Here is a 22,944-nt window from a genome sequence, read left to right on the forward strand (position 1 = left end):
GAAATAAAGATGACTTAATGATTTGAATTATGTTAATATACAGAAAATGCTAATGCAGAAAGTTCTTTTTCTCAATATGATTATTCAAAATCTAGTAGTTGAAAACCATTTCAAAGGTGTTAATAATAGAATACTTTTAAATATACCATTTGGGGGCTCCATGCCCATAAGTTATATTTACACATATATATAATTTATTGAGTATCATGCATTTATTACTCATGTAAATCAGGGAGACAAAGAGAATTCACTTAAAAAGTGTCTCCCGTGGTGATATAGTATAAATAGCCTAATAACTGCTGGATTATTATAGTTGTTTTTAAACTCACTTTAAAAACAAATGATATCCCTTCATCCAATAAATCTTTACTCAGCACCAACCATGAATCAGGCACTGTTCTGGCTACCAGGGATAAAAATCCCAGCACTAGATATATGCATTCCAATATTCACTGCAGCAATATTTACAATAGTCAAAACATAGAAGCAACCTAAGTGTCCATCAACAGAGGAATGGATAAAGAAGATGTGATACATATATTCAATGGAATATTACTCAGCTATTAAAAAGAATGAAATAATGCCATTTGCAGCAACATGGATGGACCTAGAGATTGTCATACTGAGTGAAGTAAGTCAGACAGAGAAAGACAAATATGATATCGCTTGTATGTGGAATCTAAAAAATGGTACAAATGAACTTATTTACAAAACGGAAATAGTTACAGATGTAGAAAACAAACTTATGGTTACCAGTGGGGAAAGGAGGGGCGGAGGGATAAATTGGGAGATTGGGATTGACCTGTACACACTACTATATATAAAATAGATAACTAATAAAGACCTACTGCATAGCACAGGAAACTCTTCTCAATACTCTGTAATGACCTATGTGGGAAAAGAATCTGAAAAAGAGTGGATATATGTATATGTGTAACTGATTCACTTTGCTGTACAGCAGAAACTAACACAACATTTGAAATCAACTATACTTCAGGGGCTTCCCTGGTGGCGCAGTGGTTAAGAATCCGCCTGCCAATGCAGGGGACGAGGGTTCGAGCCCTGGTCTGGGAGCAACTAAGCCCGCAAGCCACAGTTACTGAGTCCGCATGCTACAACTACTGAAGCCCATGTGCCTAGAGCCTGTGCTCTGCAACAAGAGAAGCCACTGCAATGAGAAGCCCGTGCACCACAACGAAGAGTAGCCTCCGTTTGCTGCAACTAGAGAAAGCCACGCGCAGCAACAAAGATCCAATGCAGCCAAAAATAAATAAATAAATAATTTTTAAAAAAAGTATCTTGTCCCTATTTTTCTCAATGTATTCTTTACAAAGATCCATATTATAAATTATCTCAGTACCAGGAAAATGTTTCTGTCTCCTGATGAACTAAGTTGTTTCCTTCTGCTGGACAAGGAGAAGTATGTATTCTTTCATGTTTTCCTCTTGACATTTGGCTGACAGGAAACTCAGAGCTAGGTATCTTGATAAATTGCTATGACTTTTTTCAAAAATATTTTACTAATATAATTTTCTTTTTCAGGTTCTCTGTGTTTGGCTTTTGTTTTATATGTTTTAGTTCATTGTATTTATGATTTTCTTATGGAGATAGGTAGGCTGGAAATAAATATTACAATGAAATCTAATTAAAATATTTTATTTTGATTTTGGTTAACTTTTCCTGGCTGTATCTACAACATCAAAATGATCTATAAATTAGGAAAAATTTTGGTCTCTATGCTAACCTATTAAATAAACAATTTGACTGATTTTTCTTTTCCACTCAAGAGACTGTGTTTCTTCATTCATGAAAAGAGAAAACAATACTTCTGGGTAATTTATTTATTTATTTATTTATTTTTATTTTTTTTTTCTGGGTAATTTATTATTGCCAAGATCTAATGCTCAGTACTGAGGGCTTAGAGATGAGTGTGGTATAGACCTTGTCCTCAAGCAATTTACCATCTTGAATCAAAGTTATTTTATTCCTTCAAACTTCTCATCCAGAACCAGTATTTATTTGTAGTTAAAAACTAATTTGCAAAAGAATACTTTTTAATTTTTTTTATTTTGTTGGAGTATAGTTGATTTATAATGTGTTATTTTCAGGTGTACAGCAAAGTTATACATATGCATATATAGTTTTTTCAGATTCTTTTCTCATATAGGTTATCACAGAATATTGAGTAGAGTTCCCTGTGCTATGCAGTAGGTCCTTGTTGGTTATCTATTTTATATACAGTTGTGTGTGTATGTTAATCCATTTTTGAAAGCAAAATCAGTTTGCTCACTTAGTTCTGTTCTCTCATGCCGACAGATACTGAGATAAGAGAAATAAAAATTCTAAACATTCTACAACTGTAGCTTGCCCTCAAACAAACATAAGATTGTTTCTGAAATACTTCCTACAATAAGAATTACAGAGACCAGCCAAGGCTCTCACAAGCTACTGAGGCCATGTGCTTCTGCTCTTGAGCCATCCTACTCCCTTCAACATCAAATCCTCTTAAAACATTTAAAATCAATATTTGGCTTAGAAGGCCTGAAATGTTTTCCCCTAACAGGTCAAGCTACCTTTTTATATCAGTCATGATTCCTAGCAAGTCTTGTAGCTTTCCAAGTTTGATAAATTATTTCATGCCACTGACTGTGCTAAAACTTTCCATCAAAGTTTTAAGACCTCCAAGTCACAGATATGACCAGCCCCAGTGAATCTCCAACTTCTATACCTTTCATTCATTTGACAGATATTTGCTAAGCACCTACAGTGTTCCATGCTCAATACTATGTGTGGGATATAAAATGGTAAACAAGACAGATATATCCTCAACAGTAAACGGATAATTCTAAATGTGCTGAAGGCAAGGATTTTTGTCTGTTTCCTTCATGGCTCTTATCTCCCATGAATATAATACCAGGCTCAATAAATATTGCTGGATGAATAGCATAAAAGAGGAAGCACATGCCAGGGAGACCTCATCTAGTCTGGGGAGCTGAGGAGGGTCATCCTAAAGAAATGGCATTTCATCTGATATTTAAATGATAAATTGAAGAGGAGAGGGAAGAGTGACATAGGTGGAAGAAAAACTTTGCTCAAAGACCCAGATGTAAAAGAACGGAAGTTTTAAAAGTGAATGAATAAATAAATGAATAGTCACCCAGAATGGCTGACATGGAAAGAGCACAGAGCAGAGTGACAAGAGATGAAAAGTTTGATATAAGTGCTAGCTCAGACAATCTCAACAAACAAATTAAGAACTGTGTACTTTGTCAGGTACATGAACCCCAATGTTCATAGCAGCACTATTTACAACAGCCAAAACATGGAAGCAACCTAAATGTCCGTCAACAGATGAATGGATAAAGAAGATGTGGTACACATATACAATGGAATATTACTCAGCCACTAAAAAGAATGAAATAATGCCATTTGAAGGAAGATGGATGGACCTAGAGATTATCATACTAAGTGAAGTAAGTCAGACAAAGACAAATACCATATGATATCACTTATAGGTGGAATCTAAAGTATGGTATAAATGAACTTATTTACAAAACAGAAACAGACTCACAGACATAAAGAACAAACCTATGGTTACCAAAGGGGAAAGGGGCTGGGGAAAGGATAAATTAGGAGTTTGGGATTAGTAGATATGAACTATTATATATAAAATAGATAAATAACAAGGTCCTACTATATAGCACAGGGAATGATATTCAATATTCTGTAATAAACCGTAATGGAAAAGAATATGAAAATGAATATAAATATATATGTATAACTGAATCACTTTGCTGTACACTAGAAACTAACACAACATTGTAAATAAACTATACTTCAATTTTAAACAAAAAAAGAATTCTGTACTTTATCTCATAGGCAATGGAAAACCATTGATATGTCTCAAGTAGATGGGTGATGTGATCAGATTTGTATTTTTAAAAGATCTCTCTAGGTATAGAGAGAAGTCCTTTTAGATGATGTTAAGGACATTCATTCTCATAATCTTTCTATTGCTCTACACTCTTTATCCCCCTTTCTGCCTGCTCTGTAGTGTTCGTCAAAATCCCATATGCCTCCTGTGAACCCAACTTTCCCCCCAGACAGATCTTCACTCATCCATGTATTTTCCTCCATGTACCTTTCATGATAAACATACCATGTCTTGATTTATCATACCATACATGTGTAATTTATATCCCAAGATTACCCTCTCTTCTGTGATGACTCGATAACTATTATATCCAAACAAGCAAATTTAAACTCCTCTGCACAATTCTGAGAAGACCCAGAAAATGCTCACATTCCTCTGTGGTTGTTCTCTGATACAAAACTGCCGCTCCCCTAATTTCCTTAATCATTTCTGGCAGCCTCATCATCACTTTTGTATGCTTCCCCAACAGTCTGCAGGTGCACATTGCCCCCAAACACAGACCTCCGTTCACTCCACAAAGCACAACTGAGGACTCTAGAACAGAGAAGACTTGCAGGGGAGCAAAAGCAGAGCCTCAATTTGGTTATCAGCTCTCTCTGTTAACATACCCTGTAAGTGGGGTCCTCTCTCTGCAGTCTCCTCCATAGCCCCCAGCCCGCTGCTATGTTGCTGGAACCAATGTGGGTTCAAATGGTTCTGATGAACCTAGGGGCAGGACAGGAATAAAGATGCAGACATAGAGAATGGACATGAGGACACGGGAGGGGGAAATGTAAGCTGAGACGAAGTGAGAGAGTAGCATTGACATATATACACTACCAAATGTAAAACAGATAGCTAGTGGGAAGCAGCTGCATAGCACAGGGAGATCAGCTTGGTGCTTTGTGACCACCTAGAGGGGTGGGATAGGGCGGGTGGGAGGGAGGTGCAAAAGGGAGGGGATATGGGGATAAATGTATACGTATAGCTGATTCACTTTGTTATACAGCAGAAACTAACACACCATTGTAAAGCAATTATACTCCAATAAATATGTTAAAAAAAAAAAAATGAGAGTCTGGCTCTTGCCCAACCTCTGCCTCTGTGTCTACAGCCCAAACATTCCTTTCCCTTATGCCCAACCAGTGGGGGCTAAACCAGAAAGCCCCATAATAATCTGCAAGAGTTTCCAACCCACGCAGAACGACAATACCTATTTACACTACTAGAGGAAGGAGTTACACTCCTCTGTGATTCAGCCTTTCCCTTCCTGACTAGCCTCTGGGATTTACTCAGCTTGGCAAACCAAAAGGCCCACTAAAATGATTTCTTCCAAGTTAAAAATTAACCTTCCTTTGAAAGACAATTCTGCTACATCCCCAGATACGGGGGCAGTTTTTGAAATAACATTTTTATTCACTTTATAGATGTACAACTATATTTGATGGGGAGAAAAATTATACATACACCCACACAGTGTTTCTCAAGTTTTCCAAACTATTATTCCTAACAAGTGAGAATTCCAGGAGGAACTGGGCATGTTATCTCAAAGTAGCCCATGGCAAGCATATTATTTCTTTGGAGTTTTGTATTTTATCTTCTAAAACTCACACACATTTTTGCATTCCACTTCATAATATGCCCATTTATTTCATATGTCACAATGGAATGAAATATGTTGAAACCCAGCCGTAGTGCTCTAAGTGGGACCCACAGAATTGTATCATATAAAATACAGAATTTTATCATCCTGAAATTGACGAAGCATCCTACAGAGCTAGAGTTCTGGGGTCCCCAAGTTATATACACATGAAGTTACATACACATTTGCATTATCGTGGGCATGATGTATCCTGGTACTTGTGTGTGTGTGTTTTTTTTAATGCTCTGGGTTTTTTTTTTGTTTTTTTTGTTTTTGGCTGTTTTGGGTCTTCGTTGCTGTGCGCAGGCTTTCTCTAGTTGCGGCGAGCAGGACTACCCTTTGTTGCGGTGTGCAGGCTTCTCATTGTGGTGGCTTCCCTTGCTGTGGAGCACGGGCTCTAGGTGCGAGAGCTTCAGTAGTTGCAGCTCGTGGGCTCAGTGGTTGTGGCTTTCAGGCTCTAGAGCACAGGCTCAGTAGTTGTGGCACACAGGCTTAGTTGCTCCGCGGCATGTGGGATCTTTCTGGACCAGGGATAGAACTCGTGCCCCCTGCATTGGCAGGCAGATTCTTAACCACTGCGCCTCCAGGGAAGTCCCCCTCATACTTTTTGTGAACACTACAGTATGTGATTTATAACCCAAAAATGTGGTAAGGAATAAATATAAACTAATCAAGCTCCACTGCGATATGGATTTTTGGCACTTTTTAGAGCTCACTCACTAGCTAAGTGACTTGGTCTATCCACCAACTTTGATAAGCATATGCTTCAACGTCTTGCCTTAACAGAATTAGAAATTACTGCATGTGGTGAAAACTTTATGTCACTTTCAAAGAGTTGAAACCTTAAACAGTTTCTTCACCCGTGTCTCCTAGAAAACAAGAATCTGAAGCAAAGATTAAGATGCTAACATTTTATATGAGAGGAATAAGCCATGAGCAACAAGGGTAACAGAAAAAGGGAAGTCAGGCAAGGCACAAAACATTGCTCTTAAAGCAGGTTCCTTATCTCAAGATCAGGATGATAATCCTTAAAGAGACTTATTCGATGGATCCACCCAGCACATGCAAACTCTCTGGAAGAGTAACAAGGAGAAGCCATAATTCATGGGAGAGAGAAAAGAGGGAGAATTGATCTGCCTCCTATCTCGAAGGTTTATCTCAAAAGAATCTCACTCCCCCATGCTTCCATTTTCTGGGCAACTGCTCAGGTCAAGAGAGTCTACAATGAGGGTTTTCATCTAAGTCCAGGGGTGGAGGGAATCCCAGTGCACGTGGAGCACTGAACAAGAAAATAAAGGAAGTCATCAAGGGACTCTGAGAAGGTACACAAAGTTGTATCCCCAAACAAGCAAGTTATACAAAAAGGTCAAAATTCTATCATATTCATCAATGAATTCTATCATATTCATCCTGATTCCAAGGTGAATGAACTTCATATAAAGCCTACATTATTGTTCCTCTAATTTGAGCTCCCCAATCTATACAATTTTATAACAGTTACTAGTTGGTAACCCCCAAACTTAGTATTTAATTACATTTCCTGTACAGTTTTCTAAGTGTTTGTGTAATACTTGTCCCTTCCATCATATTTTTGGTTGCTCCAAGTCAGGAACCAAAATAATATAATAGTTAAGCACATGGGCATTGAACAACTTGCTGACCATTTTTAGTTTCGGTTTCTTCATAAACTCATTCTTTTCTAAAGAGTAAATGAGAAAATGCATGAAAAACACTTTGTAAATGCTTTGCACATAGCACTCAAGAACTATTTTGTATTGTTACTGTCATAATTTTTTTAATATTTATTTATTTATTTGACTGCACTGGGTATTAGTTGCGGCATGTGGGATCTAGTTCCCTGACCAGGAATTGAACCCAGGCCCCCTACAATGGGAGCACAGAGTCTTAGCCACTGGACCACGAGGGCAGTCCCTAATCATTATTAATAATTATTTTTCATACCGTAAATCAATGACTAAAATATGGAACACACCATGAAAGTCCAATAAAATTTTTTATTTATTGATTGATCCATGTAGGCTATGCTTTTGTAAATAAAGCATCTATATAAGAGGGAATAAAATACTTCTCTGGGTCTTTTTTGATTTATTTGTCAAATGAAGGAGTTAGATTAAATTATCTCCAAACCATAAAATTATTTATTTGTTAAAGGTATTTGTTGAAATATCCACTTGCAATCTCTTCTAGTTACTAGCAAACATAAGTACAACATGTACAATTATGGAGAAATTACGAAAATAAACACAGGGTGTGTAAGATGTGCTTCATGATGATGACACAGATAATGCTCCACTTAGATATCAGACTGTCCTACTGAAATTGAATATGTACAAAACTAAACTCATCATCTTGCCCCATAAATCTTTTCTTTTTCTATCACAGTGAGAAGTACATCCATCCACCCAGGAGCTCATGGCAAAGACCAGAATATTGGTATTGACATTTCCTTTACTCTCAGCACATCTTGTTATTACTACAATCTATGTATTTGAATACTTCAAATCCATCTCTATCAGCATCACCTAGTTCAAGCCACCATTGTCTCTCTCTTATAATAACACAATAATCTCCTAATTTGTTTTCCTACAATTATTCTTGAACCTTCTAACCCATTCTCCACACCCCCCAATATGCCCATTTAAAAACCAAATCTATTTACCCCCAAATCTATTTATTTATTCTAGGTTATAATCACTCAGTGTCCTCTGTGGTTGATTAGATTATTCTAGAAAAAAAATCCTCACTCCCTCTCCCACCTGTCTCCTTTAGAAGATATTTCATGCCCCCTTGATGTTGGGCATGGCCATGTGACTTACTTTGGCCAATGAGATGTTAGTCGTGTGACAGCAGAAACTCTGCCTGTTGTTTGCTGCCCGGATGGCTCTTTTGTGCTTCTGCTATCACTATGAAAAGAGCTTCCTCAGGTAGCTACTTGCCCTTAGACCTATGCCCCAGAATGATCCATGTGGAGCAGAACCTCTTTAGCTAACCTTCAGACCTGCAGCCTCAAGCCAAGCCAACCCAACTGATATGTGTAAACAAGAAATAAATGCTTACTACCTCATGCTCCTGAGATTTGGTGGTTATTTGTTATGCCGCAATAGCTAACTGATACAACTTCATGTAAAATCAACTTTAAAATTCTTAATATGACCTGAAAGGCCTATTATGGGTCCCTTCAGCCCTGCCTTGTACCATGCTCCCTCTTCTTCCTTCCCTTACTGTACTCTAATCCCTCTTTCAGTTCTTCAAGTCCGCCAAAGCCCTTTCCCAACCTGGAATCTCTACACATGTTGTTCTCTTGCCTGGGATGTTATTTCCCTTTCTTGGTCTAGCCAACCTCTACTCACCTGCAATCTATCCTTATATGTCCCCACCTCAGGGAAACCAGCCCTAACTCTTACTCATCCAAATACCAGACTAGGAATCATCCCCATATTACATATTTTCACCTCACATTGTACATTTCTTCCATAACACTCATTTATTACTTGTAATTTATTACTTTGGGGAATACTTATTTAATGTCTCTTACACTAAATAGCTCCATCATGTCAAGGACAATGTCAGTCTCATTTACTTCTGTTCCTTCATGACTAGTACATGCCAAACATGATAAGTACTTGAATAGACAACTTGAGCCCCTCATATTTCTTTGATTAGAGAAGACTAAAATAGTATTTACACACTATTCATCTTATATCAAATAAAGTCAATAAAACTATCATATTTTAGAGCCCTTCAATTGCAGGTTGTTTTGCTTGAGCAGACAATTTTCATGTCTTTCTAGAATCCAGTTTATTTCTCCTATTCTTGTCACTATAATACATCTAAGTATGTCACGAGTCTGAAATGACAGACTTTTCCTTGTTATATCTCTAGCAATAACATTTGACAAGTTGAATTATGATTCCCCATATGTAAAGAAATATATTAAATTATAATATGCCAGAGCTTTTTTTTTAATGCTAAGAAGATTTTTTAATTAAAATGTTGCTAAAGGAGAAAAGTAAAGTGAAAACATCTTGAGTCCAGAATTGTGATACAGGAGGAAGGGGCATACCAGGTACCATTTTTAAAAAATCAACCTGTTATCCCATATGTACCAGAAATTGTAATTGCAAGAAAAGAGGGGGGAGGGATGGGGAGTGGGGGAAGGGAAAGAAGGGGAAGAAGAAAGGAAGGAAAAAAGAGTTCTCCATATCATCAGCCCCTCTGGTTGAAACAATGGAACAGAAGCTCCTGTCTATAAAATAAGTAACCCCTCATCAGGCTTCTAAAATAGCTGTTAAGGGGTTAACAAGCAGTCTGAAGGCTGGAGCTCAGCCTGGACCACTCTCTGCTAAAGCAGCTGTGTAAGCAACAGACTCTGTAACCTTCAGAGCAGCTGTTAGGAGCAGCAGAGTGAGGGTCAGCCCATATGGGGGGAATAGGTCAAATCAGCATTTTTACACAGAAAATTTCAAAGTAAACCTTCTTGCAGAGTTTTTTGATAGTATCTGCTATGGTATCTAACATCTGTTCTTTCATCACTATAAATCATTAGCAAACAAGATCAGGAAGATTAGATTTTATCAGGCTTCTCTTCTAGAGCAACCCACACAGAGGGGCCCCAAAGTATCTGTGTTTCTATACCCGAAGACAAAACAATTTGATAATAAACTGAGCTGAATCCTAAGGGTTGTTGCATACATGGCTGGATTCTCTTAAGTAATATGTGTGAGATACTTAACATTACACCCATGTAGTGAATGATGTTCTGATCCACCTAAAATAATACCTGTTCCTGGAATGTGTTATTGCCTCTCCTTAGGCACATGATTAAAAGAAAAATTGCCATTTTCTTAACAAATTCCAGCTGGTCACCACCATTCATTGGCCCAGGGATGCTTATCAGTGGGCCAAGTGGATTAATAAGAGTATCCCACACCCTGGACCCAATTTATTGGTCTGGGACAGGGTACCTGACGTCTGTTGAGGTCATTCAAACTTTTCCTTAGGCTATAGTTTTTGTGTTTATTAACTTAGGACTAGAGAGATTTTTGGCCCCTCCTCGGTGGTTTATTGTAGGGGGAATGAGGAGAAAAGCTACTGGCATCTGTTTCCTGCTGTGTCGTGAAAGCCAGCAACATGCAGAGAAGAGCAGAGAGAAGATAGAGCAACCTAGTGGCCGCCAAGTCCATGTTACTGTTACCGGAAAAACTAGCTGTGGTCCCGGCTTCTGTCACCTGCAACCCAAAGCTCTGACTCATATACACGGATATCAAGTAACAATTCAGTACAAGATGAATAGTACTGTTGAGTGTATTGACTATATTTGAGAGATCCCAAATCAAGATGCTTAGTCTGAAAACGGATTTCTCATATTTGTGATTTTTCTATATCAAATTCTTACAAATGTGTAAATGCTCAGTCATATTTGTCAAATATTTAACGTGTCATCTTTTTTAAAAAGAATAAAATTGTGTGGTGGTGGGAATACCCTGAAATAGCCAAGAAGTATGGGTGCCATGATCTGGGGTGCTGAAAGCAATAGACATCATATGGAAAGACACAGAATTGGACTACTCCTCCATAAATGAAAACAATTCTGAATTGAAAAAAATGAGTTAAACTACAGTGCCTAAAATCTACATTAAGATTGTTATCATACTCCTATGGGTACCAGAACAAATATATGTTATCTGATTATTCCTGTGGAGAATTTCATATACAAAACTATGAAGAGAGAATATATTTATGATATTAAAATGCATCCAAATGCTCTCAAGCTCTAAGCAAAATAGCCAGGAGCTAGGAGTCCAAGACCGTTCCTCTACCCAGGCTGTGGCTAATCAAAAGTGTGAAAGAGGGGCTTCCCTGGTGGCGCAGTGGTTGAGAGTCGGCCTGCCGATGCAGGGAACACGGGTTCGTGCCCCGGTCCGGGAAGATCCCGCATGCGGCGGAGCCGCTGGGCCCGTGAGCCATGGCCGCTGAGCCTGCGCGTCCGGAGCCTGTGCTCCGCAACGGGAGAGGCCACAGCAGTGAGAGGCCTGCATACCGTAAAAAAAGGAAAAAAAAGATTAAAAAAAGTGTGAAAGAGGCAAAACTTGCTTTCAATGCTTTTGTCATGAGCACTAGATAGGTGCATCTCCCAAATCTAACTGTGAACACATTTCTTAGGAAACTCTCCTAGCAAAACTCATTGCTCTCTGCTCTGGACTCCTATAAGATTTTGCTTCATGTTGAATCTCCCATACTGTAGTATTTCTACTTTCCCTGCTACATACAATACAAGCTTTTCAAGGGCAAAGATTGTTTTGAAAAACAGTAAGTATTAACCAAATTCATTGTTCTCCACTCAGAAGAACTAAACTGAAAACATGAGTTAAAATTCAATCACTAAAATTACATTGAGATAAGCTGCTGTGTTTCTGTCCCCCAAGGACAAAAGCAGTGACTGACTGTTTTTTAACCATGATCCAAAGTAAGAAATACATTTTATTTTGTAACACAGTAACACATGTACATAGATACATAAAACCAAAACAGAAATTTCACAAAACATATTTTTTCTTAAAACATGTGACAAGCTCTGACATCTATTCTAGTCCATTTAAAAAATTTTAATAATAATGGTTGTAATCCATTAAATCAATTTCATGACCCCTAATGAGTCATGACCCATAGTTTGAAAACATTGTTCTAATGAGAACCTATGGCTTGGTGCATGTTTATCAGAGAAGGTGAGAAAGCTGAGTGGAATTTGCAAACCAGGTGAAGCCTCAAATGGCCATCATGTCTATATGCCTACTTAAGTTATAGGTCACAGAATCATAAACTTATAGAAATATTAGCCCAGAAGCAAAATTTAGAAGGTTCGTTCTCCCACTGTCAAATGTATTTAATCTACAAATTACAAAATCTGCGTTAGGTAAGGGAAAGAAAAGCATGAAGGATTTATTCATTCCTTCAGTGATTTACTGAGCACTGTATTCTAAGTGTTGGTGCTATAGAGTTGAATAAAATATACAAACTTCCTGTCCTCATGGAGTTTACCATCTAGTGAGAAAATAGAGAATAAACACACGTAAATTTAATGCAATGTTAGGCAGTGATAAATGTTTTGAAATAAAAATGAAACACAGTAAATGGCTAGAAAGTGATGGGGAATGGCAGAGGGCTATTGTAGATAGCGTGGTCCAGAAAGGCTTCTCTGTGAAGATGTATCAAGGAAAAGGTATTATACTTAGTGAAATAAGTCAGACAGAGAAAGACAAATATTGCATGTTATCACTTTTATGTGGAATCTAAAAGACAACAAAACAAACGAATATAACAAAACAGAAACAGACTCACAGATATAGAGAACAAACCTGTGGTTACCAGTGGGGAGAGGGAAGGGGGAGGGGCAAGACAGGGGAAGGGGATTGAGAGGTACAAACTACTCTGTATACAGATGACCAATAGGCATATGAAAGATGCTCAACATCGCTAATTATTAGCGAAGTGCAAATCAAAACTACAATAAGGTACCACTTCACACTGGTCAGGATGGTCATCATTAAAAAGTCTACAAATAACAAATGTTGGAGAGGATATGGAGAAAAGGGAACTCTTCCACACTGTTGGTGGGAATGTAAATTGGTGAAGCCACTATGGAAAACAGTATGGAGGTTCCTCAAAAAAGCAAAAATAGAGCTACCATATGATCCAGGAATCCCACTCTTGGGCATATATTCAGAGAAAACTCTAATTCGAAAAGATACATGCACCCTATGTTCATAGCAGCACTATTTACAATAGCTAAGACATGGAAACAACCTAAATGTCCATCAACGGATGAATGGATAAAAAAGATGTGGTATACACACACACACACACACACACACACACACACACACATAATGGAATATTACTCAGCCATAAAAAATGAAATAATGCTGTTTGCAGCAACATGGATGGACCTAGAGATTATTATACCAAGTGAAGTAAGTCAGAAACAAAAAGACAAATACCATATGATAGCACTTATATGTGGAATCTAAAATATGGCACAAATGAACTTATTTATGAAGCAGAAACAGACTCATAGACATAGAAAACAAACTTATGTTTACCAAAGGGGAAAGGGGATGGGGGAGAGAGAAATTTGGAGTTTGAGTTTAGCAGATACAAACTATTATATATAAAATAGATAAACAACAATGTCCTAGTGTATAGCATGGGGGACTATATTCAATATCCTGTAATAAACCATAATGGAAAAGAATATATGTGTGTATATATATATATATATATATATATATATATAACTGAATCACTTTGCTGTACACCAGAAACTAACACAACATTGTAAATCAACTATACTTCAATTTAAAAAAAACTACTATGTATAAAGTAAATAAGGTACAGGATATATTGTACAGGACAAGGAATATAGCCAATATTTTATAACTTTAAATGGAGTATAATCTATAAAAATATTGAATCACTATGTTGTACGCCCAATACTAATATAATATTGTAAATCAACTATGGCTCAATAAAAATAAATAAATAAAACAAGTGACTCAATAATGAAAAAAAAGAAGAGAAAGCGGCAAGTGCCGTAAATATGTTTGTGTGAAACAAATGGGGATGTTAGGCAGGTGGCATAGTCGGTTGCTTTAGCAGTCACATCAGTGGTATAGATGGGCACAACCACGGGGCCATCTGGAAGATATAGGCGGTCATGATGGTAATATCTCTTTCCCTCCTCTTCCACCACGCCAGCCACAACCATGTGGACCACATATGGACACTTGACCCAAGGTATCCTAGATTTGGGATTGGTTTCAATAACTGCATAGAAAATAAGGACTATATCTTGTTACGGGTTGAATCGTGTCCTCCTCCAAATTTATATGTTGAGGTCTTAACCCCTAATACCTCAGAATATGACCTTATTTAAAAATAGGGTCATTGAAGATGTAATGAGTTAAGATGAGATCCTACTGGAGTAGGTTGGACCCCTAATTCAATATGACTGGTGTCCTTACAAAAGGGGCAAATTTGGACACAGATATGCATTCAGGGAGAACACCATGTGAACATGAAGACGATCACCTAAAACCAAGCAGAGAGGACTGGAACAGCTCTTTCCCTCATAGCCCTCAGAAGGAACCAACGCTACCAACACCTTGAGGTTAGACTTCCAGCATCCAGAATTGCTAGACAATACATTTCTCTTTAAGCCACCCAGCCTGTGGTACTTTGTTATGGCAGCCTTTCAAACTGATACATCTCCCCCTGGGGAGGAGTTGAGTGTATTCTATATGTAGTAAGATGGAGAATACATAGGTGAATTGTGGCACCTGTGGCAGACTGCTAGTTGACCTATTTCCATAGTAAGCGTATCCCCACTTTTTAGCTGAGCCAAACTATGTACATTTCCCAGTCTCCAGTGATGCTAGGTTTGGCCAGATCACTAAGTTCTGGCCAATGAGCCATAATCAGATGTATCTGGTGGCTTACATGTATCTGGTATCAGCAGTCTTCCTTAATAGATAGCTGACAGCTGTCCTTTGCCCTTTTTTCTGCATCCTTTCTTCCTGTCTGGTGACTGAAATGCAGATGTGATGACTGTATTTAAATCAAGAGTGACATCGTGAGATCAGGAGTGGCAGCCATGAGGGATGAAGAACAGTGTAAAAGGAGTGAGTAATTAAAAGTTTTGTGGAGCAAAGTCATCATACAGCAGTGGACTGCCCACATTTGGACTTAAACATGAGAAAGTAGTGGTCTTTTATCTTGTCTAAACCATTGTCTTTGGTGGAGGATGGGGGGAGGGTTTATTTTTACTTGCTGTTGAATCTAAACCAATAGAAGCGTGCAGAGTGAAAATAGAAGAAAAACAGAACCCGAGGGAGGATTTTAGCTACAAGGGGGGGAAAATCAGATGGAGAAGGAATAATCACAAAGATAGGAGGAAAACCAGGAGAAAATTGTATCTGAAAAGCTAAAAGAATATCTAAAAGTAGAGATAAACAATGCATTAGATATTACTGGATCAACTGCTGTAAGAACCAAGAAATATCACATGGTAGGTCTGTGCTTCTCCAGCTTTAATGTGTGAAGGAATTATTCGGTGTCTTGTTAACATGCAGAATATGATTCAGGCGGTCTGGGGCAGGGCAGTTCAAACAAGCTCCCAGGTAATGTCAACGCTGCTGGTACACTTGGAAAGCAAAGATTTAGGCCAGAGCGCTTCTCATAGTGTGGTTCCTGAGTGAGCAGCATCTGTATCACCAGGGAACTTGTTTAAAATGCGCATTTTTAGCCCCACCCCAGATCTCCTGGATCAGAAACCTTAAGGGTGGGGTGCAGACATCTGTTTTAACAAACCTCTCATGTGAATCTTTTTTTTAAATGTTAAATTGGAATATATAGTTGATTTAAAATGTTGCATTAGTTTCTGCTGTACAGCAAAGTGAATCAGTTATACATAAACATATATCCACTCTTTTTGAGATTCTTTTTCCATATAGGTCATTACAGAGTATTGAGAAGAGTTCCCCGTGCTATACAGTAGGTCCTTATTAGTTATCTGTATTATATATAGTAGTGTTGCAAGTGTCAGTCCCAATCTCCCAATTTATCCCTCTCCCTCCCTTCCCCCCTGGTAACCATAAGTTAGCTTTTTACATCTGTGACTCTATTTCTGTTTTGTAAATAAGTTCATTTGTCCCATTTTTTTAGATTCCACATATAAGCATCATGAGAAATGCAATCCAAAAAACTACAATAGATACACACACACACACAAAAAAAAGAAAAAGCAACCCAAACACAACACTAAAGATGGTCATCAAACCACGAGAGAAGAGAACAGAAGAGGAAGGGAAGAAAAAAGACCTACAAAAACAAACCCAAAACAATTAAGAAAATGACAATAGGAACATACATGTCGATAATCATCTTAAATGTAAATGGATTAAATGCTCCAACGAAAAGACATAGGCTAGCTGAATGGATATAAAAACAAGACCCATATATATGCTGTCTACAAGAGACCCACTACAGACGTAGGGACCCATACAGACTGAAAGTGAGGGGATGGAAAAAGGTATTCCATGCAAATGGAAATCAAAAGAAAGCTCTCATGTGATTCTGATAAAAGTCTGACAGCCACAGGTGACAGCAATAATAGTAATAGTCATGATGACAACCACAGACACTGATCACCAGCTGTGGGCCAGGACTTCTGACACTTTCTTACATCATCTTATTTTTTCATCACAACAATCTATTTGATCAATAAGGAAACTAAGACTGAGAGAAGTTAAATACTTGGCCAAGGTCACACAACCAGCAAGTGGTGGACCCAAGAAACCACGTCTGTCTTACGTCACAGCCCATTCTTGGGCCACTTTACCAACTCACCTTCAAGGGTCATAAGTGATATAATCATAAACAATTTCAGCAGGATATCAAGACAGAAGCCAGACTGCAGTGCCTTTGGAAGGGAGGAAGTAGGAAAAGTGAGTGCAAAATACTTTTTCAAAAACTTTGACTTTGAAGCAAAGAAGAGAAATACAACGAAAACCAGGAGGTAAGGAGAGTGGGTGTGCGCTTGCTTGTTTTTTAAAAGAAATACTCAGAGATAACAGAGGAAGAGAGAGTTTCAAGAGATAGAAATGTGTTAAGAGATTTCAAAACATCACATTTGAGCACAGTCAGGAAAGGATGGATGAGGAAAAAAAGATTATTGATTATGTTATGAATGCTTTGAGGAAATAGGGTATTTATCCAGGAAAGGGGAGAGACTTAGGCAGAATATAATAGTGAACTTTGAGTACCTAGTAGGCTATTATACAGAAGGGAAACAAATCTTATTTTTATAGCTCCAGAGAGTGGACCAAGGCATGGAAGTTCCAGGGGATAGATTTCACCTTAAAATGACAAAGAACAGCCTAATGATTCAAGTTATTTGAAAGCAGAATGACTTGCCCTTTGAGATGGTAATTTACTTATTACTGAAAGCTTTTAGGGAAAGGGTATTTGACATCCATGAGGCAAGTTGTATAAGGGATTCCTGTGAACTCATTGGGAGTTTTAACTGTGCGAAAATTCTGTGCTGTGTCCCTGCACTGCCTTTTCCTTTGGTAAATCAATGAAGTATAATACTGCTTATGGTAAGATGATTTTCTTTGTGTAGTTTACATCTTGAGGCCTCCCTGCTATAATTTATAAGTCATGGATGTGTAAACTAGGTGATTGCCTACATCTCTGACACTATTAAAACAATTCATGTATTTGAAGTAATTTAAGTCACCATTCAGACTTCACATCAGGGATTCTAAATTTTCACTTTTTTAATAAATCCTTTATCTAAGCCTCCACTCACTCACTTTTCTCTTCAAGATTATTTTGACTATTTAGACAAGTGACTGGATTTTTTATCACACTAAATTGGAGTCCCTTCATCATATATTTTCAGCATTCCTCCCTTTAGCAGATTTTGTTCAGAGCGTTCTGCAAACATCACCGTGACTGAAAAGGCAGAATGTCTCTTCTCCCATAAGATAGACATCATTATTTCCAAAGCAGAGGAAATTATATTTCGATGAATTTATGAAAAGAAAACCACAAACCCCAGCACATCTCAACAGATCCCAAATCGACCCTGCAGAGGTTGATCTGTTCTTTTTTCTCCTAGCCTAGAGACAGTGGCATGACCTAAACACTTCCTGGTCACTCCACTGTGGACCACGAAGCCATAGAAAACAGAGCCAGAACTAAAGCCCTCTGCCCTCCGAGATGAACACAATTCACCAAACTAAGTGATGGCTTTTTTGCCCACTGATGAAAGGGCAGAACAAAGGCATCTGGGGGGGTGCTGGAGAGTGATACCATCTGTTGCACCTGTTGTGAAGAACAGTTGATCCCCAGACCATATTGTAGATTGCAATCAAGAGCTGGCATTAACAGGATTGCTATTTCCTCTTGGGTTCAAATTCATTGCCGTAGCAAGTGCTCTGTGAAACTTGATTTAAACTTAGATTTTGCCAAGTTTTAAGTCATCAGAACCCTCCACCTCTTAGCATAAACTGAAGAAATAGGGCATTGACGTTTTGTTCTTGGCTTGTGAATTTGGAAAGGTTACACTCGGGTTTTTAACTCGAATCACAATATGTGGGTTTGCTTTTGAGCAGAATGTCTTTTCTTTCACATACCTTGGTAATATTTTGTAGAATACAGTAATTAATATATAATTATATATATATGCATATGTATATATGTGTGAGTATATGTGTATATATATATGGCTATATATGTGTGAAATTTTGGACACATCACTGAAGCTTCAAATTGAAAGTGGCAATTCCACTGGACATATTGTCACATGATATTTGCAAGCACATATATTATTAGGAACATGTCAGGAGAGAATGACAAGAACATATACCAAATGCAGTCCATTCCTTTGAAATACTTTAAAGAGAAACAATGTTTTTATATGGCAGTTTTATATTCCCCATATATGCATTCTTCTCACTAGCTTGAAGGGCAATAAAATTTACAAACAATATCGTCTAGAAAGGCAGAATTCTAAGATTCTAGGGTGTCCCTTGAAAATAATTTGCTGGTGGCACATACTGAAACATATTTCAAAAGCTACTTTCTAATTTTTCTCACCTTTTTTTTCTTCTTTTAGTCTTTATTTCTTACTTTGAATATGGCACTGGCTAGGACTTCCTGTACATTTTTTAATAGAGTGATGTGAGAATATATCCTTAACTTTTTTTTAAACATCTTTATTGGAGTATGATTGCTTTACATTGTTGTGTTAGTTTCTTCTGTATAACAAAGTGAATCAGCTATACGTATACATATATCCCCATATCTCCTCCCTCTTACATCTCCCTCCCACCCTCCCTATCCCACCCCTCTAGGTGGACACAAAGCACTGAGCTGATCTCCCTGTGCTATGTGGCTGCTTCCCACTAGCTATCTATTTTACATTTGGTAGTGTATATTTGTCAATGCCACTCTCTCACTTCGTCTCAGCTTACCCTTCTTTTCTCACCTTTTAAAGCACCAAGTAATCCTCAAATGGGCCTTTTAAATTTATTTGTAAAACAATCATGCCATTTTAGTTAACTCAGAAGAATTTTTGATAGGGTCATCATTCCTAAAAATATTTGGAAGAACTAGTTTGAAAACTAGTGTAAAATATGTACAAGACGATTTCTTTCTGATTCAGCTCCTGAGCTGTTCTGTGAATCAGTCCATTTATTCTATTTCTTCTTCTGAGGGAAAGGAAGGAAGGAAAGGAAGGACATTTCTGTCCTCTGCCTTTGGAAGTAGGGCTATTGAGAGTAGACCACTAGGAGGCAGCACAGAACTGGGAATCAGGAGCCATGAGTTCGGTCTACTCATCACCAACTCATCACTGCTCCTTGATCGTCATCTAAACTTGGACCTTTGGTTTCCTCATCAGAGCCATGCCAGGATTTTGATTTATCTATTGTTGTTGTTTTAGGATTTTGTTGAGACAACAACCCACTTGGAGAGCTTGAAGTGCTGGGGGACCTGGGCTGGGAGCCCAAAGGTGGGCCAGCAAGGGTCTATTTGAAGAAACATGGAGCCTCCTGGGGATGCTCCATTCCAAGGCTCAAGGTCTGGGTCTAAGCGCAATAGGAGGGTAGGCAAGGTGGGGGACTTTGAGTACAGGAGTGTTGTGCTACTTCCCCTTACATCTAATGTGGGATATGATGTGGTCAATTTTATCTGCAGGGCAGATAAATATCCGTCTGTTAATTTGTAAGAAGACATGAACATCTCAGGGATCAGAACCCTCATATCTCTGTGATCAGAGCATTCTCTCTCTTTGGGCAGGCTGACACAAAAAGCAAGCAGCAACCAGACGGTTGCAGGGTAACAACTGTTGAATAGTATCTGGGTATGATGCATCTGTCTCCCACAGACAGACTTGGTGGGACCAGAACATATGAAGTCTGATAGCTAAAGCCTCCTCTCTGCTCTTGGTATGCCATACGCAAATGCTGCCCACAAATGCTGGTTTTTGACATTAGTTTTTCCCACAGGCCTGGGAAAACAGTGGTTACGTGTCTAAAAAGAATCCGAAAACGTGATCCCTGATTTCCATTCTGAGTTAGTATTCGTGATTTTGTGGTATCACCAAGCAGTAGCACAGCTGAATGATAAAGGAGTTCTGACCAGACTGCCTGGGGTCTGATCTTGATGTTGTGGCTTGCTATGCCAGCTGGGAAAATTACTTAATCTCTCTGTGACTCCACCTTCTTCATCTCTAAAATGGGGAGAATAGTATCTGTGTTCCAAAATTCTCATCAAGATTAAATGAGTTAACACATAAAGCATTTGACGTGGTGCCTGCCACATAGTGAGTCCCTCAATTTTAACTCTTTGGAGATTGTACTTACCTGTTTTCTTTGTAATTTTTTTGTGGCCTTAATGAGTCTAATATAAAGTAATGATTGGCTGTGTTTCATAACAAGGTGTGTTATAATACAGTCAAGTACATGCTGATTAGTTAGTTGACATAGCTAATTTTTTAACTGTGGTATTACTATTACTATTATCATTGTAATGAATTACGATGCTAAAATAAAACTTCTTTTCAAATTAATGAGAATGTATTCCTTAGGCACAAAGAAAATAGGTAGCTACTCTGATTGAAGTCTTTTTCAACTAGATCCATGGCCTTCAAAGGGATACAATCTATTGATCACTTCAAGACAAAGACACCAGAAAAAGAAAGCCTTGGGGCCTGTTTTGCATGCATTAGCAAAGTCCAAGGTGAGCTTTCTGTAGAAGTGTGTCAGGGTGTGTATGTACTATCTCATTCCTATTCCCACTGTAGGGTCAGAGTAATTAAGGAAAACAAATAATTCCTAAGTACTGGGTAAAAGCTGTGAAATAAAAATAGGGAACAATTTAAACCACAAACATGGAACTCATTTAGCCATTCTAAGTATATGCAACTGGGTTTGCTTCTTTCACAGTTGCTTTTGAATCATTTAATTCATATAAAATATATTATCCCAAGCAATTTTTTAATCTCATCTTTTAAGGGTTTAAGACTTAATAAGCAGCAAGCTAAAATGTAGTGAAATGTGTAAATCATTTGTACAAATAATCAATATGAGGATTTATTAGAGAATATAATAGCCAGTGTAACACTTAATCTTGAGTAAATGAATAATTTGTGAAGGACTTCATGACTTTTCAAGAAATTTATAATCACACATTTAGATTTAGATCCATGCCTTGGGTAATTTCAGGATATGAAACAGTAAAAATATTATAGGATGAATTCTTGAAATTTGGGATATAAAAATCATGATTGATGCTGTGAAATCATTGTTTTGATTATACTTTATTTAGCTGTTGGATTATATAAATCAAATAATTCCCTTATTCTGTTTCTTGGCCCAAACCAGGACTATGCATATCTGAAACAAAGAACTGCTTAACTGACAGCTCAAGACCTCCATGGCTCCTGACTGATCAATTACCTGAACAGTTCTCAACCCCACTTAGAAAATGTATAGGGGGCTTAGGACCGGATGGTGTCCCCTGGGTGATGCCAAGGAATCCTGTGGGCCCTGTTCTGGGTCACAGCCTCAAACACAATATTGAGTTGGGAAGAAGCGTGCAGAGAAGTCAGACTTCCTCTTAGCTTTCTTTCCCAGAAAATGCCTAGGGAAATTTTCCCTGTTAAGGCTCTCACTATTATCTTTATTATTAATGCTAAAAATAATAAAGACTATGTTGAGAATTACAATCATTGTGATGAGGCTAATAATGACTAATACTAATCAAAAGTCTCTTCTGGTCAAGTCTTTCCCTAGTATTTTACAGATATTGTTACATTTAATTTTCAGAACAACTCTGTGAAGTCATCTTTCTTATTATACAGATGAGAAAACTGAGGCCCAGAGGATTAAAACAAAACATTAAAAAACTTGCTTACAATCATACAGCAATTAAGTGGCATAACCAGTATAGGAATTTTGGATTGATTCCATAGCCTAGTTTCTTAAACTAGTAGTTCGGCGCTTTCTTATCTTAAATCTCAGTAGGGAAATTAGTTGCATGACACATGCCAACAAGAGAAGCTCAGATTTCTAAAAATCTCATTAGATTTCTTCTTAAATTTCCCCTTTGGTCAATCTTGACTTATTTGGGGCAGATATGTGTGTATAGCTAGCCCTCCTAGCTCACCTACTTTTATGCTTTTGCTAAACTTTTTATCCCTTTAGGATTTACATCCCAACCTATCAGAGGGGAAGGAGGGAACCTAGAAGAGGTAGAAGATAGATCAGTTAATCATGTTACTGTAACAGTTTTGGGTACAGCT

The sequence above is a fragment of the Delphinapterus leucas genome, chromosome 11 (assembly GCF_059928025.1).
Source record: "Delphinapterus leucas isolate spDelLeu-1000000601 "Yukka" chromosome 11, BTC_Dleu_Yukka2, whole genome shotgun sequence".
Classification (NCBI taxonomy): Eukaryota; Metazoa; Chordata; class Mammalia; order Artiodactyla; family Monodontidae; genus Delphinapterus; species Delphinapterus leucas.